At 40.2% G+C, this 16,345-nt stretch overlaps 2 non-coding genes and 1 pseudogene across 2 annotated transcripts; 1 reads left to right on the top strand and 2 right to left on the bottom strand.

Annotated features, from left to right (window-relative positions):
• The first annotated feature begins 3,188 nt into the window (after nucleotides 1–3,188).
• Nucleotides 3,189–5,170, top strand: LOC104768150 (uncharacterized protein At4g02000-like; annotated as a pseudogene).
• Nucleotides 5,171–6,606: 1,436 nt separating this feature from the next.
• On the bottom strand, nucleotides 6,607–6,713 carry LOC147920902 (small nucleolar RNA R71). The gene has a single exon (XR_015591931.1). It is a non-coding gene; the product is annotated as a small nucleolar RNA R71 (small nucleolar RNA).
• A 5,379-nt stretch (nucleotides 6,714–12,092) lies between these two features.
• LOC147920901 (small nucleolar RNA R71) lies at nucleotides 12,093–12,199 on the bottom strand. The gene has a single exon (XR_015591895.1). It is a non-coding gene; the product is annotated as a small nucleolar RNA R71 (small nucleolar RNA).
• Between the last annotated feature and the right edge of the window lie 4,146 nt (nucleotides 12,200–16,345).

Here is a 16,345-nt window from a genome sequence, read left to right as displayed (position 1 = left end):
ATAGAAGCTTCGTCTGAAGATTGAAAACAACGAAGAACACAACTGCTTTGATGTTGGAATCAAGTGAAAGCAATTAGACTAGGGTTATTATGAATAAAACGGTGTCGTTTTAATAAAAAGGTTTTAGAAAGAAAAAAAAATCCGATGGGTACCAATAGTCTTATAGGGTAAACCGTGTAAGACTATAATGTTTCGGGTACCCGCTCGCTTTTTACCTACTTTTTTTTGATTGAAAAACATCTCCGAAAATTCTACATTATTTATGGGTTTCGGGTACCCATCAGGTTTTAACCCACTTTTAACATCCCTAGAGGCATTGAAGCTAAAATAAAGGAGGTGTATTGAACTTGATATTTTAGGAGATTTTGGAGTATTTAATTGATGATTTTAAAAAATCATCTGAAATCTTATGTTATTGAATGTGAAATTTATAAAAATCATTTAGAATCTCTTATTAGTCAATCAATAATTTATAAATCTCACCTCAAATCTACTGTTATTTAAAAAATCACAATTTCTTGCAAAATCCACCACCTTAAAGGGTGAAACTTTGAAAAAAAAAAAATCTTTAACATCTACTGCATTTTTTTTTTAAGTGCAACTCTCTTTCTCTGTCTCTTCTCTCTTCTCTTTTTTTTTTTTTTTTTTTTTTTTTATCTAACGCTGCTATAGATTATAATAGTTAAAAGAATTTACAAACGGAAAAAAGTTGATAATAGTTATGTTTTGTTCATGGAACTAGGATGCGTATGATGGTGTGTTCAGTGCTCGGCCAAAAAGAGAAGATTCTGGCTTTAAAGCAGACAAAACGTGCCTCTGTTGAAAGCAAAACAAGGCCTATTAGTAGAAAGTGGTGTTGAGGCTTTGAGAAAGACGTTCACAAGAAGAAGCTTCCTGTTGAATGAAACAAAGCAAGGTTCTGTGGCAAAAAGTGGTGGTTTAGTTTGTGAGGAGGACTACAACACGGAGGTAGTCACCTGTTAGGAAGAACACGGCAAAGCTACTCAAGAAAAATAAGAGTTAATGGTGAAGACAAGACCGATTACCAATTGGTTCAAAAGGTTCTTATCTTCTTGCCGCAAAAGTTCGATAGCATCGTTGCTGTCCTTGAACAAACAAAGGATCCATCGACTCTCTCTACTACAAAGATGATAGGTATCTTGAAATTGCTTGAGAAGCGCTTAAGTCTCCAAGAAGAACGTATCAATGAGGGTGCGTTTTATGGAGAAAAGTTTGGTACAAGAAAGGGAAACAAGCAAAACAAGAAACGCCATGGGAAGACCAAGAAGTGGTGTGGCGTGTGCAAAATTAACAGTCACAGTAAGGTAGATTGTTGAAGAAAAAAAATAGGCACCAAGCATTAAAAGAGGATGCTTACCTCATAAAAAAAGAAAATGGAGCAGGAGCCGGTTGCAAGAGAAGCCAAAGAAATCATGACAAGACCATGGAGTAGACGTGAAGAAGCTCATGGAGACAGTCGCCAGAAGACTTCAAGACTGTTGACAGACAATTAGAGTTAGACCGAAACTCAATTAAGGGGGAGTGTTAGTGATAATTGAGTTCGGTCATATGCTACATGTTTAATATATACTTAGATATGGGTATGTATATTAATGTATGCACGTGAAGAGGTGTATGTTAGATAGTTGCGTTGTTTCCGTTACTAATCGAACGGTTACGATCGTAGCACTCTATATAATTGTGTGTAATGTTGTATGGCAAAGTTGTCGAGAATAATTAAGAAGTTTTCCACTTTTTCATTCTCTGTTTTTTCTCTACCATGTTCTGTATTTGAGGCAATGGCTTCAAGTGTTGGGCGGTATAAGTTAATTTAGATTCCTCCTTAACCAATTTTCTATCTTAGCATTTCTTGAATGCTATCATATATTATCCAAAATTACAAACTCATCATCTTTTATAGCAGCGGGAGAAAATAAGCTATCTTCTAGTGCTATTAATGTGGACTTTTCTTGTAGCTAGAGTTCACTTCGTTAATCAGTCGTTATATTTGTCAATAGTATTTTTTTTTCTTTTGATAAATGTATTTGTCACTCAATATTTGAAACAAAGAATTATACCACAACATATTTTAATAAAGGAAGTACGTACGTAGAGAGAACATGGTTTACTGACAATCATAATTTATTATTTTACAATCCGTGTTCTCTTCGCGTAATCTTTATATATAGTAATTGATTGAGATTTGGTTATTATAGCTTATATTATTGACTAATTCTGAATTTCACATACTTATTTGTTTGAGCGGTCTATAAAAATGAAGGTCATTTCAAAAGTTAGGTAAATTTTCTTCCAGTTTCAACTGTTCTTTTAATAATTTCAACTGTGGTTTCATCTCAGTTTGAGCAATTTCTCTGAAACAAAATGGCGGAAATGGGAGAAGGAGAGGAAACGATTCAAGGGAGAAACGTAGGAGCCATGTGGGATCTAGAGCAGAAACTTGATCAGCCCATGGATGAAGAAGCTCATAAACTCAAGAACATGCACAGAGAAAAGGTAAGTACGTAATTAGTCATCACACCTCCTTCTCAAGTTTAATTACTTTCTGGTTCTTCGTTTAGATCATCTAGGTTTGAGATTAGAGAAAGTTCTGGCTTTGGTTTTCCTTCTCCGGATATTTACTTAGTTCTGTCTTAGGAACAAAATAGTATAGTATAAGATGAGATCAAGGTAAATCAAATGCTTAGTATAATACAAGAGCAAAACTTCAACACAGTTTACCATTTACATAGTCATGGACATATGAGCTTTCTCATCATCATCTTTTGAAATGATCACTTGGAGGAGCTTGTAGAAGGTGATGGCAAATGAAACAAGAGATCTACTTCTTTCCATAAAACATCAAATACGACATTCCAAGTTGTTCTTTGAAAAAAAAAAAATCAAAATCACATAAAATTCAATAATCAAATCTTAACAAATTTAAAACCCAAATCTCACCAAATCCTAAAATCACAAATTCAATAACCAAATCTCCTAAAATTACACTAAAATCTCTCAAAATTCTAAAATATTAAAATCCCACCAAATCTCACAAAATATCAAATTTAATACACCCCACTTTGGAAATTATCCAGGCTATGCACAATCCTAGTCATTGGCCAGCAATTGTAAGTTACATTGCTCCTCTTATTCTTCATGGTAAAGATAAACCAAACTGGTTTCTTCTTTTTGAACCAACCAATTGTAACACTGGTGCCTTTGTGATTGCAAAAAGTGTTACTGTGGATCTGAGACGGTCTTCATATGTTGCTCGTGGATTCCCCATATGGCTGAAAGGTCTATTTGAGAACGAACAGAGAATGCTTTATAGTTCTTTAAACTAGCCATCTCTTACTGTTTCATTGACCAGTCTTTTTTTGGGTTTTCGTTTATATATCTATACATCTTTATTATATCTATAGTTTTGGTTTTGTCGTTCATAGTTAGAATGTGTGTTCTTGAAACTTCCCGGAAAAAAACAAAAAGAGAAGACTTTTTGGGTTTTAAGCGGTGATTATATCTATATAATCATTTTTTCTTTGGTTTGCTTTCCCTTTTATCTTCATTGACTTTATTAATCTTATCACATAATTTCTAGTATAACACTAAGATATCTTTTACTTATTTACTCCTATATATTATCCTCCTTTGTTTTTCTTTTAGTGTAACTATCCTTCCCTTTTCTACCTTTTCTTATGGCTGACGAAGTGTAGAATAATTTACAATATATGGTTATGGGCCGAGATGATCCGGAACTGTTTATTCCCCATGTAGCATATGCTGGAGTTCTAGCTAGAAATTGGGTTAGTTTGATTGGGTGTCCTCTTAATACCAACGATCAAGAGCTTAGGCGTGTGATCCTTGCTTTGCCTAACTCTTGGGGTGTATCTGCTAGGGTTCATGGGCGTGTGTATTTGTCCAGTTTATGTTCCGTTCGGAGTTTGAATTATCAGCAGTACTCAGAAGGGGACCTTGGTTGTTTAATAACTGGTTTGTTTCTCTGCAAAGGTGGGAAGACTTTCCTGAAGATGATTTCCTCACCTTTATTGATTTTTGGGTCCAAGTCAGAGGTATACCCTTACCTTATGTTTCTGAAATAACTGTTAGGTTCATTGCTAATAATACACTTGGTGAGGTTGTTGAACTGGATTTCAATGAAGAAACGTCTACACAAATTGCTTTTATCAGAATTAAGATAAGAATTGGAATCACAGACCGACTTCGGTTTTTCAGAAGAGTCAGATTTGAATTAGGAGATGGGGCCATGATTGGTTGTTGGGGTTGGTGGAACCTGCAAGGATCAAAAATATTGAATAGGACTTATCTGGATGCGATCTAGGTCCAATAGACGTTCTTTGAACCACTTCTTGTACTACTCGATGAACTACTTCAGGGTTCTTGTCTTGTACTGGCTTGTTGGCTTGTTTACTGAAGTAGGGGTCTTCCTGGAGTTCCTCTAGAGTATCTTGATCAGCCTCTTGATGCTCGTCCATGTCCTCTATGTCTTGGTCTTGATCTTCACTATCTTGATCGGAGGTGTAGCTTGTATCACATGTCTCTTGCAGATCCAATGTCTTCTCTTGGCTTCTTGAGGTTCCTTGACCTGCCAAAAGAGGTTTCATACCTGGGGAACTGGTTTGATCCAGGCTCATTTGGGTGAAGGCTTCAGCAAGCTCTTTCTCAGTGATGTGTCTGTATTTTATAGGTTTTAACCATAGTTTTTAGGTTTGTTTTGAGTCTTTTATTGAGTCAAAGTGTGCTTTTTGAGTCTTTTTAGTCTTTTATGAGTTTGTACAGGTTCTAGGTTGCTTTTGAAGGAAACTGAGTGTTTTGGGGATGAAAACAAGCATCTGGAGCCATTTTGGTGAAGACTGATCGGACTAGCAAGCATATGAAGCAAACACAGAAAAAGCATCCTGGATCGGCCAATCCACATTCGGATCGACCGATCCCGTACCCGAAGCAACTTTTCCTTTTTCGTTTTAAACCGACTTTTAGGGTTTTATTTTACTATTTAAACACGAGGCTCGACCTCTAGAAAGACAACTTTTATTCTACGCCGCTTTTGAGACTTGTAAGCTTGGGAGAAGATCTCTAATCCTTTGTATCTCTTTGGAGAAGATTTCTGAATCCTTTTATTTCTCTTTGCAAATCAATTATGATTTCTTCATCCTTGTTCTGCTGTTCTTTTATTTCCATGTCTGAGTAGTTCTACTATTGGGTTTCGGGTTTCAAAAGGGGGGTTATGATTCTCTAAACTTAGGTTTGTTAGATTTGTGATTGATCTTATTGTTCTTCATTTATAATTGTTCTTATTGCTTAAGCTAGATTGATCACCTATATTAAGATCTTAGGGTAAACTCATCGTGGCACCGAAAGTGTTGTTGAGTTACTTGAAAGAAACATAGGTGAGCAAGGTGGACCTTAGCCAACGGAAGTTGAAGTTGAGGCACCTTGTGAACAAATCAAAACATGAGCTTTAATGCTTGCTTGTTTAGCTAGATCCAAGTGGAAGTTTAGGGTCTAGTTATTTCTTTGCATAGTTAGCTATCGCTGCGGAAGTAGGTTAGCTTTATAATTGTGTTTTGAGTTTAAGAACGGTATCTAATGCTTTTCCAATCTATCATCTAAATTTGTGATTGTAATCCCCTAACTGATTCCCTACGCCCAATACCTTTCCTTGATTTCAAAACCTTTATTTATTTTATGCTTTTAATCGATTACTTGAAACACAAACTTTCTCTTTGCTTTAGCTATACTCGGTCTACATAATTTCATAGTGTATCGTTTGGTCTCTATGGATTTGACCCTGGAGTGTTACGATGACACCACTAGATCTTGGTTGAGTGCACATTAGGTTTTATTTGACACTAGATCAATTTGGCGCCGTTGCCGGGGACCAAAACGTTGCCTTTGAGATTTTAGATTCATGTTTAGTCTAGAGTTTGTTTTACTTTATATTACTGATTTGTTCTTGTGTTCTTTCTTTTGTACTTCAGGTGCATGCAAACAAGAAGCCAAAAGCCAACTGATTTGCGTAACCTGCGGAACGAAGAATTAGCACACCTTGAACGAGAAAACCGAAGAGCAAAATCCCAAGCCGACGTTATGGCTGAAGGAAACGAAACAGATGCTCGTCAACCTAACCCTCCAGCTGCTCTCGTTCGTCAACAGCAGCAATAGCAAATACAGCTTCCACAAGAGCGAAACAAAGTGGATCCGAATCCACCAGCAAGGCGAACCACCCTGAGGGATGACGAGGCTCATAACAGGCTGTTTGCGAATCGGTCAGCAATTCAGCCACCAGCTCCTGGTAGACAGGATTATGAAAGCAAGCACAGTCTGATCAACTTGGTTCAGAATCGCGTGTTCAATGGGTTATCATCGGAAAGTCCTCTAGATCACATAGAAGCCTTTGAAAGACTGACCAGCACGACGAGATCCAATGGTGTCCCCTATAACTACCTTATGCTGACACTCTTCCAATTCTCTCTGGGGGATAAGGCACTTAGATGGCTGAACCTTCTGGATTCGGGATCGATCACCACTTGGGAGCAGTGTAGAGCCATTTTCCTGAATCACTTCTACACCAAGTCTCGATCGACCAAATTGAGAAGCAAGATCACCACCTTCTCTCAAGGCGGTATGGAGACTTTCTGCGAGGCATGGGAGAGATTTAAAGAGTACTTGAGGGACTGTCCCCACCATGGCTACTCCCAAGAGAACTTGATGAATATCTTCTATGGAGGTATTGAGCAGAGGTACCAGATGGCACTGGACACAGCTAGCAAGGGAGATTTCTCCACTAACACAGCCAATGAAGCAAATCTTCTGATTGAGAATCTAGCTGCAAGAAACAGTAACCATGGTGCAGAATATGACCGTTCGGTAAGGGTCAATGCTGTAGAGACCGATGCCATCAAAGACCTCACGGCCAAAGTGAACCTCCTCCTAAAAAGAGACCACCAAAGCGTCAACATGATTGAAGAACAGCCAGTAGTGTATGCGGAATTTGGGGTTGATACCTCTCAAGATGCAACTGAAGAAGTTAACTACATAGGAGGACAAGGAAATTTTTCTGAACCACGGTTTTAATCAGAATTTCCGAAACCACCCTAATCTGTCCTACCGAAGCACTAATGTCGAAAATCCTCATGATCAGATCTCTCCACCGCGACCTCAGCAGAACAACTTCACGCAAGGATTTCAAGCCAAGGGGACGGGATTTGGAGGATCAAACTTTCAGCAAAAGCCGCAAGCAAACAATTTTGCACAAGCCTTTCAAGCACCACAACACTAACCAGCTGCCCCGCAAGAAAGCAAACTAGAGCAGATGATGCAAGCTCTGATGGATAATCAAAAGAAAAATTCTGGAGAGATCAATGTCAGATTGGACAACATGTATTCGGAGCTGAATGGGAGGATCGAAACGTTGAACACTCACGTTAGGGTCTTAGAAAATCAGGTGGCCCAAGCTTCTGCGAGAGTCAAGGCACCTCCAGGCAAATCTGAGGCCAACCCAAAAGAATTCATGAACGCCATTACTCTCCAAATTGGAAGGAGATAGAAGCACCACCACTGACAAAAAGTACTGACTAATCCTCTGAGTAGACTGGCCGATCCGAGGTATCCAAACAGAACAATGACCCAGTCAGAAACACTCAACAAGATGCAGATGATGTTGTGATAATTGGTGCTAATGAAGCTGATAAAGAGGCCAACAACAAAACCCAGCGGACGTATACTCCCAAACTTCCTTTTCCAACCCGCCGTAAGACGAAGATACAAGAGCGTGAGTATGGAAAGCTAAAATCAGTAGTGGATGAGCTTCAAGTCCGACTACCTTTTATCGAAGCAGTGCGAATGGTTCCATCTCTCAAAAAGTATATGAAGGAAATCTTGACCGATAAACTCAGCTTGGAACAAGGGGTGATGTATCTTATGCATGCGTGTAGCCAATGTCAGTTTACGCTACCTTGCATTATTGGAGAGCTCAAGTTTAGTCATTGTCTATGCGATCTTGGAGCCAGTGTCAGTTTGATGCCACTAAGTGTAGCAACTAGACTTGGTTTGTACACCTATAAACCGACGCAAGTCACCCTTGTCCTAGCTGCCCGTTCTACTAGACGTCCAGAAGGGTTGCTGGAGAACCTTCCAGTACAAATTGGGAACTGCTATATACCCACAGATTTTATTGTTCTGAAACTCGATGAAGAATCTCAAGACCCTATCCTACTAGGTAGGCCTTTCCTAGCCACCGCTGGTGCAATGATCAACGTCCATGAAGGGAAGATAGATCTGCACATGGATGATTTGGTACTTCAATTTAATCTGGAGATGGCGGCTAAGAAGCCAACTATTGATGGCCAGATCTTCTGGGTTGATACGGTCGAAGAGATAGCCACCGAGATCTATGAGGAGATATGTTCGAATGAAAACCTAGCAGTAGCATTGACGAAGGAGGAACCAGAGCTGGGATACTTGGCTGAGGAGACTACAACCATGGCAGAGGCACTTGATGCTGCAGTGCACCTCGAACATGAAGTTTTGTTCATCAATATACAAACTGGATTGCCCGATCCAGAAATCGGATTGGCCGATCCGATCTTTTCTCTGAGCACTACTGACGAACACGGGGGATTAACCATTCCTGTCTCTGGATTAGCTGATCCAAACCTTTGCACCACAACTGAAAGTGATCACGAGGATTGGAGCGAACTGAAAGCTCCAAAGCTGGATCTGAAACCACTCCCTGAAGGGCTCAGGTATGCCTATCTTGGACCAAATTCATCTTATCCAGTGATTATTAATTCTAACCTGAACAATGTTGAGACCGCACTCTTGCTCTGCGAATTGAGAAAATACAGGAAAGTCTTGGGCTACTCTCTAGATGATATTTCAGGTATTTCACCAGAATTGTGCTCTCATCGAATCCATCTGGAAGACCCGTCTAAATCCTCCATTGAACATCAACGAAGATTAAATCTGAATCCGAAGGAAGTTGTGAAGAAGGAGATTCTCAAGCTTTTGGCCGCCGGTGTAATTTTTCAAATCTCCGATAGCACATGGGTGAGTCCGGTACATGTAGTGCCAAAGAAGGGGGGAGTGACAGTCGTTGCAAACGAAAATAATGAATTGATCCTCACAAGGACTGTTACAGGGTATCACATGTGCATCGATTACCGAAAGCTAAATGCAGCCACTAGAAAGGATCACTTCCCTCTCCCTTTTATTGATCAAATGCTTGAACGACTTGCTAATCATCCTTACTATTGTTTCCTAGATGGTTATTCAGGTTTCTTTCAGATTTCAATCCATCCGGATGATCAGGAGGAGACGACGTTCACCTGCCCCTACGGAACATTTCCTTATCGTCGAATGCCTTGTGGGCAATGCCCCTGCCACTTTCCAGCGTTGCATGATGTCGATTTTTACTGATTTGATAGAGGATATCATGGAGGTATTTATGGACGATTTTTCGGTTTATGGCTCATCATTCTCTGTTTGTTTGTCTAATGATGTTTATATATTTACCCTGTTTTCCCTTAATATATTCACATCTTTTGCATCTTTTAGTATCCATTTTGACCATTATTACATAGCTTTAGGACTGTTCTTGCATTAGAGTTTAGTTGCATTGCATTTGCATCTTTTCATGCATAAACAGGTGATTTTGGAGCTTAAGGAGCATGGAAGCAATGCTCAGGAGAAGTGAAGCAATCATGAGGAGAAAGCAAGAGAGTTAAGGCTGAAGAACCAAGGTCCGGAGTCCTACTCGACCGCCCACTCGACCAGACACTCGACTGTGTGCAGAGAGGGACTCAACCGAGTGGAAGGAGCATAAGAGGAGCCAACTCGACCGGTCACTCGACCGAGCACCGGGTCGAGTTGGCCGAGCCGCCTAGCTATTTTGTATTTTAGCATTTTTAGGGCTTCCACTACTTTTTCTATTTAAAGGCCTTGTACCAGCAGCCACAAAGGAGTCCAACTTTTTAGAGAGTCAAAAACCTAGTTTTTACTTTTTTGGGAATTATTCCTTTTGCACTTTTATTTTTAGATCTTGTACCTCCTTGAAGGAGAAAAACATAAGATTCTTGGATTTTGTTGGTTCCATAACTTTCAAGATACTAAGAATTCGTGTTTGATTCCTTCTTCAATATTGTAGATCTTTGCTTTATCTATCTAATCATGCAAGTTTCATCATTTTCTGGGTTTATGACTTTGTTGTTCATCATGTGTTCTTGTGAGTAGTTGCTTAGGATCTTGAGGATGGGTTGTGTTTGAGGTTTGTTTGATTTGATCAAGCTTGATTGTTGTAGATCTCTTCTAGGCTAGATGTTCTTAATGCTGGTCCTATAACTGAGAGGGTAGGATCTGATTTCAAGCATCTTAGCATCACACCAATGTTTAAGAAGCATAGATAAGGCTAGATCTAGAGTTTACCATTAGGCTTGCTAAGAGATTAGAGGTCTTGTTTGGTATTTGACATATTGCTTAATGCCTACTTGTGTAGATTCTTTACTCTGTGAGAACAAGTCTAGAGATGCATGAGTTTGATTGTTTCTTGCCATGAGAGTGGATTAAACATGTCTTAGAAATATATGTCTAGAGATTAGCTCAAGTTGTTTGAGATTTGTTGACCAAGTTAGATGACCTCAATCATAGTCCAGCCCATGAATCCCTCCTCAAGGCCTTCCTTGTTTATTGATTTCCTAGTTTAAATCCTGTTGTTTGATCGTTGTTTGATTTGCTTTTGTATTGCTCTGTTTTCCGGATTTGTCCAGCTCGACCCTGCACTCGATCTACACTAGATCGAGTGCTTGCTCGAGTTCATCCCCGGAATTCTTGTTTATGCTTTGTAGTTGTCCTGTCTTATCTCTTGTCTCATTCTAGTTGCATTTCTGTTGCATTTACTTAGTGTCATGTTCATTACTTGCCTTGCATTACTTGCATTATCATAGTTCTATTTCTGTTATAGTTTCATAACTGTTATAATCATTCTGTTTCATTTACATTTAGCACCTAGTTCTAGTAGCTTTTACATTCTGCATTTTACATTTCATCATAGGATTGTTAGTGACAAACATCCTTTACATTTGGCTTGACTTAGACATTTATGCACATCCTGATTGCTTGCAAACACTCAGATTGGATTGACACCTCTTATACTACAACTGCATAAGGGGAATTGAAACACCTTGCCATCCATTCATTTCATATCTCACCATTCCATACATTCATCATCCACCACCACAAAGATAAATAGTTTCAATTTGGCGTCGTTGCCTATTTGAGTGTGTTTTTGTGACAATTAGGATCAATAGAAGTCTAACATTAAGTTACTTTATCCCCTTGTTCGCTACTGATCACGATTCTTCTACTGTTTGTTTGTGATTGAGTTTCAGGTACCAACTCGACCTCCAACTCGACCCCCACTCGACCGAGTGTGTGCTCGAGTTCGTAATCGAGTCATAAGCCGGATACAAATAGACCTCACCTCCCAGTCGACTCGACAATCCACTCGAGCCTGCGCTCGACCGAGTGCCTGTCCGAGTCTGTACTCGAGTCTGTTGATGCAAATAAGATCCAAGGGTCATCACAATCTTCAGAGACTCCTTGATCACATCAACCGACCACCAAGGGACCTGAGACAGCAGAGAACAAGAATCAATCAGGAACAAGAATAACAAGTGCTAATGGAGCAACAAGATCAACAAGCTCCAAGGGCAAGGAACATTGGTGCTGGGGATGCACCTAACACACACAACCAAAGAGCTGGTATTGTGCCTCCTGCAGTTGCCAATAATAATTATGAAATCAAGAGTGGATTGATCTCCATGATACAAGCCAGCAAATTTCATGGGTTGCTAATGGAGGATCCTCTAGATCACCTTGATGAGTTTGACAGGATATATGGACTCACAAAAATCAATGGAGTAAGTGAAGATGGCTTTAAGTTAAGGCTATTCCCATTTTCCCTTGGAGACAAAGCTCATCTCTGGGAGAAGACTCTTCCTACTGGAGCAATAACCACATGGGATGCATGCAAGAAAGCTTTTCTGGCCAAGTTCTTCTCCAATGCAAAGACTGCTAGGTTGAGGAATGAAATTTATGGGTTTGCTCAAAGGAATAATGAGAGCTTTTGTGAAGTTTGGGAGAGGTTTAAAGGATTCCAGACTCAGTGTCCTCACCATGGCTTCAGCAATGAGTCCCTTCTAAGCACTTTGTATAGAGGGGTGCTTCCCAAAATAAGAATGCTTCTTGATACAGCTTCAAATGGCAACTTCCTCAACAAGAATGTGGAAGAAAGATGGGAATTGGTTGAGAACCTTGCTCAGTCAGATGGTAATTATAATGAAGATTATGATAGAACCATAAGGATCACCTCCAATGATCAAGAGGACAAATACAAGCAGGATTTAAAGATGGTCAATGAGAAGCTTGACAGGATTCTCCTAAGCCAATAAAAAACCATTCACTTCATTGGTGAAGAAGAAGCTCCAGTCCAAGAAGGAGATAGGGAGTTTGCTGAGTTGTGTTATATGCAGAAACAAGGAGGAGGATACAAAGGCTACAACCAAGGTGGAGGATTCAAGCAGAACAACCTCTCTTATAGGAGAACCAATGTAGCCAACCCTCAAGACCAAGTCTATCCACCTCCTCAGCCTCAACAACAGAACAACTATGCACCCAAACAGCAGCAACAAGTGTTCCAGCCACAATAGTGTCCCCCACCATGGTTTCAGACTAACCAAGGCCAGGAACAAGACCTAAGAGCAATGATACAACAACTGTTGATTGGGCAAACCAATGGAAAGATTGAGGAAGCCAAACAGTTTGCTGAGTTGAACCAAAGGTTAACATCACAGTATAATGATCTCAATATGAAGTTTGAAGGTCTGAACTCAAGAGTGAAGTATATGGAGAGCAATATAGCATCTACTTCAACTCCAAAACCCACCCAACTCCCTGAAAAAGCAGTTCAAAACCCAAGGGAGTTTACTGCCAAAGCCATTCATATCTTTGAGGAAGAAGTCACTCAGGACAATGAAGTTCAAGTTGGGGAGGATTGGTCATTTCTTGAAGCTCAGAGTGAAGTTTGTGCAAAGCAGACTGAATCCGGTATTGCACTCGACCAGGTGCTCGAGCAAGCACTCGACCGAGTGAGTGTTCGAGTGGTCGATCGAGCTGAAGAGTCAGAAGCTGTCAAGCCTGTTAAGTACATCCCTCCTGCTTACAAACCGCCTCTACCATTCCTAGGACGTTTCAAGGCACAAAAGCTTAAGGAATTAAGGGAAATCATTGAGACAAAAGAAATGTTGGCTTTGCAACAAGAGGAAGAGAAAGCTTTGAAGGAAGAGGTTGTGATTGAGAAACAAGAGGAAGTGATGGCCATACAAGAGATCATCATTGCTTACCAAGAAGAAGTGAGAGGACCTGCCTTGGAACAGTATGATCCATATCCTCTCTATAAGGATTTTTTGCTTGATTTATCAAAGAAGAAGGCTCAAGCTCAAGATGAGAAGGATCTTGAAGACCTTGGAGGAGTTATCATCCCAATTAAGCTTAAGGATCCAGGTCCATTCTATCTGCCTTGCACACTTAGCTATCTTCACTACAACCAGTGCTTATGTGACTTGGGGGCATCTATCAGTGTGATGCCCTATTCTATAGCACAAAAGCTTGGGCACACTGACTTCAAGTCCACCAACCTTCATATATGCCTAGCTGATGGTTCAAACAGAAATGTGGTTGGCAAGTTGGAGAATATTCCAGTCAAGATAGGAAGAACAAGGGTTCATACAGATTTTGTGGTATTGGAGATGGAAAAGGACCCTGAAGATCCTATCATCCTTGGGAGGCCATTCTTAGCCACAGTTGGAGCTGTTATTGATGTTAAGGAAGGTCTTGTGACCTTGAACATATTTGAGGGTATAGCTATGAAGTTTAACATCTATAACCCAACCAACCTTCCTACCATTGATGATCAACCTTTTACTATCAAGGACAAAGGTGGTCATGAAGGTTTAAGTGAAGTGACAACTCCAAAGGAAAATCTCTCTCTTCAAGAGGATCCTGTGGAAAAGCTTAAGAGGTCAGTTCAAGAGTTGACTTGTATGGTTAAGGATCTCCAAGTCAAGCTAAAAAAGAGGTCTTTGTAATCCGAACTCCCTAGGATGAAACTCTGATGGAGGCTGATGACAGGTAAAAGGCGACGCGAATGGATGGTGATGATGCACAAGTGGATTGCGAGTGACGGCAGGTGATGTTCGAGAGAGAAAAGCAATGATTCGATGGTGAGAAGTGTTCGATGGTTATATGGATTCGAAAATAAAGTGAAGAGTTTCTTAATCACAAAGTGTTTAGAAACTCGTAATCATGAACGCAGTCACGAGTTTGAATTGAGAGAAGAAAGATTCAACAATACTTGTTACATAAAACTTTTTCGCTACCAAACAAGGAGGCGTGGCTTTTGGGTTTTATAATCAACCCTAGGGTTCGACACTCCAAACAACAGGAAGTTCAAAATAAAACAACAAGGCGTGTAAAGAAAATAAGAAAACAACGAAGCGTCTAGGTGATCTGTAGTAGTACAGAAGTCACTTGTATTAGTACAGAAGTCATGGTGACTTGTACATTATCCCCATTGGTAATGACTTCTAGATAACTCGACGTAATGATCCATTTGCCTCATTAAAAACCATACCGAGAAAACCCATTGGGACAAAACTCAGCTATGGGAAAAAAGTACAAACTTCACACCTAAGTTATCTAGTTATCATTACCGGGTGAAGTCTTCAAGGTTGATATGTTGAAGACTTGGATCCTCGGTAGATTGAATGACCCGTCAGCTATGAGTGCATGAGCTTCCTTGGCCATCTCCTTAGCTCTTGAACGAGTGATCCTTCCCACGATCTCCGGTTTCTCTGCGGCTTCTGTCTCCTTGCTCGCCACGATCATATCATCCTCCCCCTCTTCAAAAGGATTTGTCCTCAAATCGGGATCTGCATAATAAGGAAGCAAGTCAGAAAAATTGAATGTTGAAGATATATTATACTTACCTTGAAGATCAATTTGGTAGGCGTTGTCGTTGATCTTCTTGATGACTTCAAATGGACCATCAGCTCGTGTTAGAAGCTTGCTTTTCCTCTCTTCTGGGAACCTATCCTTGCGTAGATGAATCCACACCAAGTCTCCTTCTCCGAAAACGATCTCCTTTCTGCCCTTGTTCGCATGTTTCTCGTACTGCTTGGTTTTTTCTCTATGTTCTCCTTAGCTTTAGCATGTATCCTCCTGACCTGTTCAGCCTTTTCTTTGCCATCAAAGCTACACTTCACACTTAAAGGTAAAGGAATCAAGTCTAGAGGTGATTGTGGATTAAAACCATAAACAATTTCAAAAGGAGAGAATAGAGTAGCATAATGCTTAGCGTGATTATATGCGAACTCTACGTGTGGTAAACATTCTTCCCATGACTTGAGATTGCTTTTCACTAAGGTCCTGAGGAGTGTAGATAGCGTCATGTTCACCACTTCGGTTTGCCCATCTGTTTGTGGATGACATGTGGTTGAGAATGATAGCTTGGTTCTGAGTTTAGCCCATAGCGTTCTCCATAAGTGTCCTAGAAACTTAGTATCTCGGTCTGAAACGATTACTTGAGGTATTCCATGCAGACGTACTACTTCCCTGAAATACAAGTTAGCTACAATAACAGCATCATCCGTCTTGTGACTAGCAATGAAGTGAGCCATTTTGCTAAACCTGTCAACCACAACGAAAATCGAATCTCTACAATTTCTGGTTCGAGGTAAGCCAAGAACAAAATCCATAGAAATATGAGTCCAAGGTTGAGAAGGGATAGGGAGAGGAGTGTACAAGCTGTTGGGCTATACTTTACCCTTGGCCATTTTGCAGATATGGCACCTAGAACAGACTTTCTCAACGTCTTTCTTCATTTGAGGCCAATAGAAGTGTTCTTGCAGTCCAAGTAGAGTCTTTGACACTCCGAAATGTCCAGCTAGTCCACCTCCGCGAGCTTCTCTAATCAACAGTTCCCTTATGGATCCTCTTGGTATGCACAATCGGTCCTTATAAAATAGATATCCATCCTGCCTATAGTAGTTTTCAAAAGCGAACTTATGGCATTTGCCATAGCTCTCAGCAAGATCGATGTCAGTCTCATAAAGTTCTACTATTTTATCAAAACCTTCAAGCTTAGAAGACAAGGTAGAAACGAGAGTGTACCTCCTGGATAATGCATCTGCGACTACATTATCCTTACCTTTCTTGTATTTAACCGTGTAGGGAAAAGTCTCTATGAACTCCATCCATCTGGCATGTCTCT

Source organism: Camelina sativa, chromosome 19 (assembly GCF_030686135.1).
Source record: "Camelina sativa cultivar CO46 ecotype springtype chromosome 19, ASM3068613v1".
Taxonomy (NCBI): Eukaryota; Viridiplantae; Streptophyta; class Magnoliopsida; order Brassicales; family Brassicaceae; genus Camelina; species Camelina sativa.
This window is presented reverse-complemented; position numbering and strand designations above follow the sequence as displayed.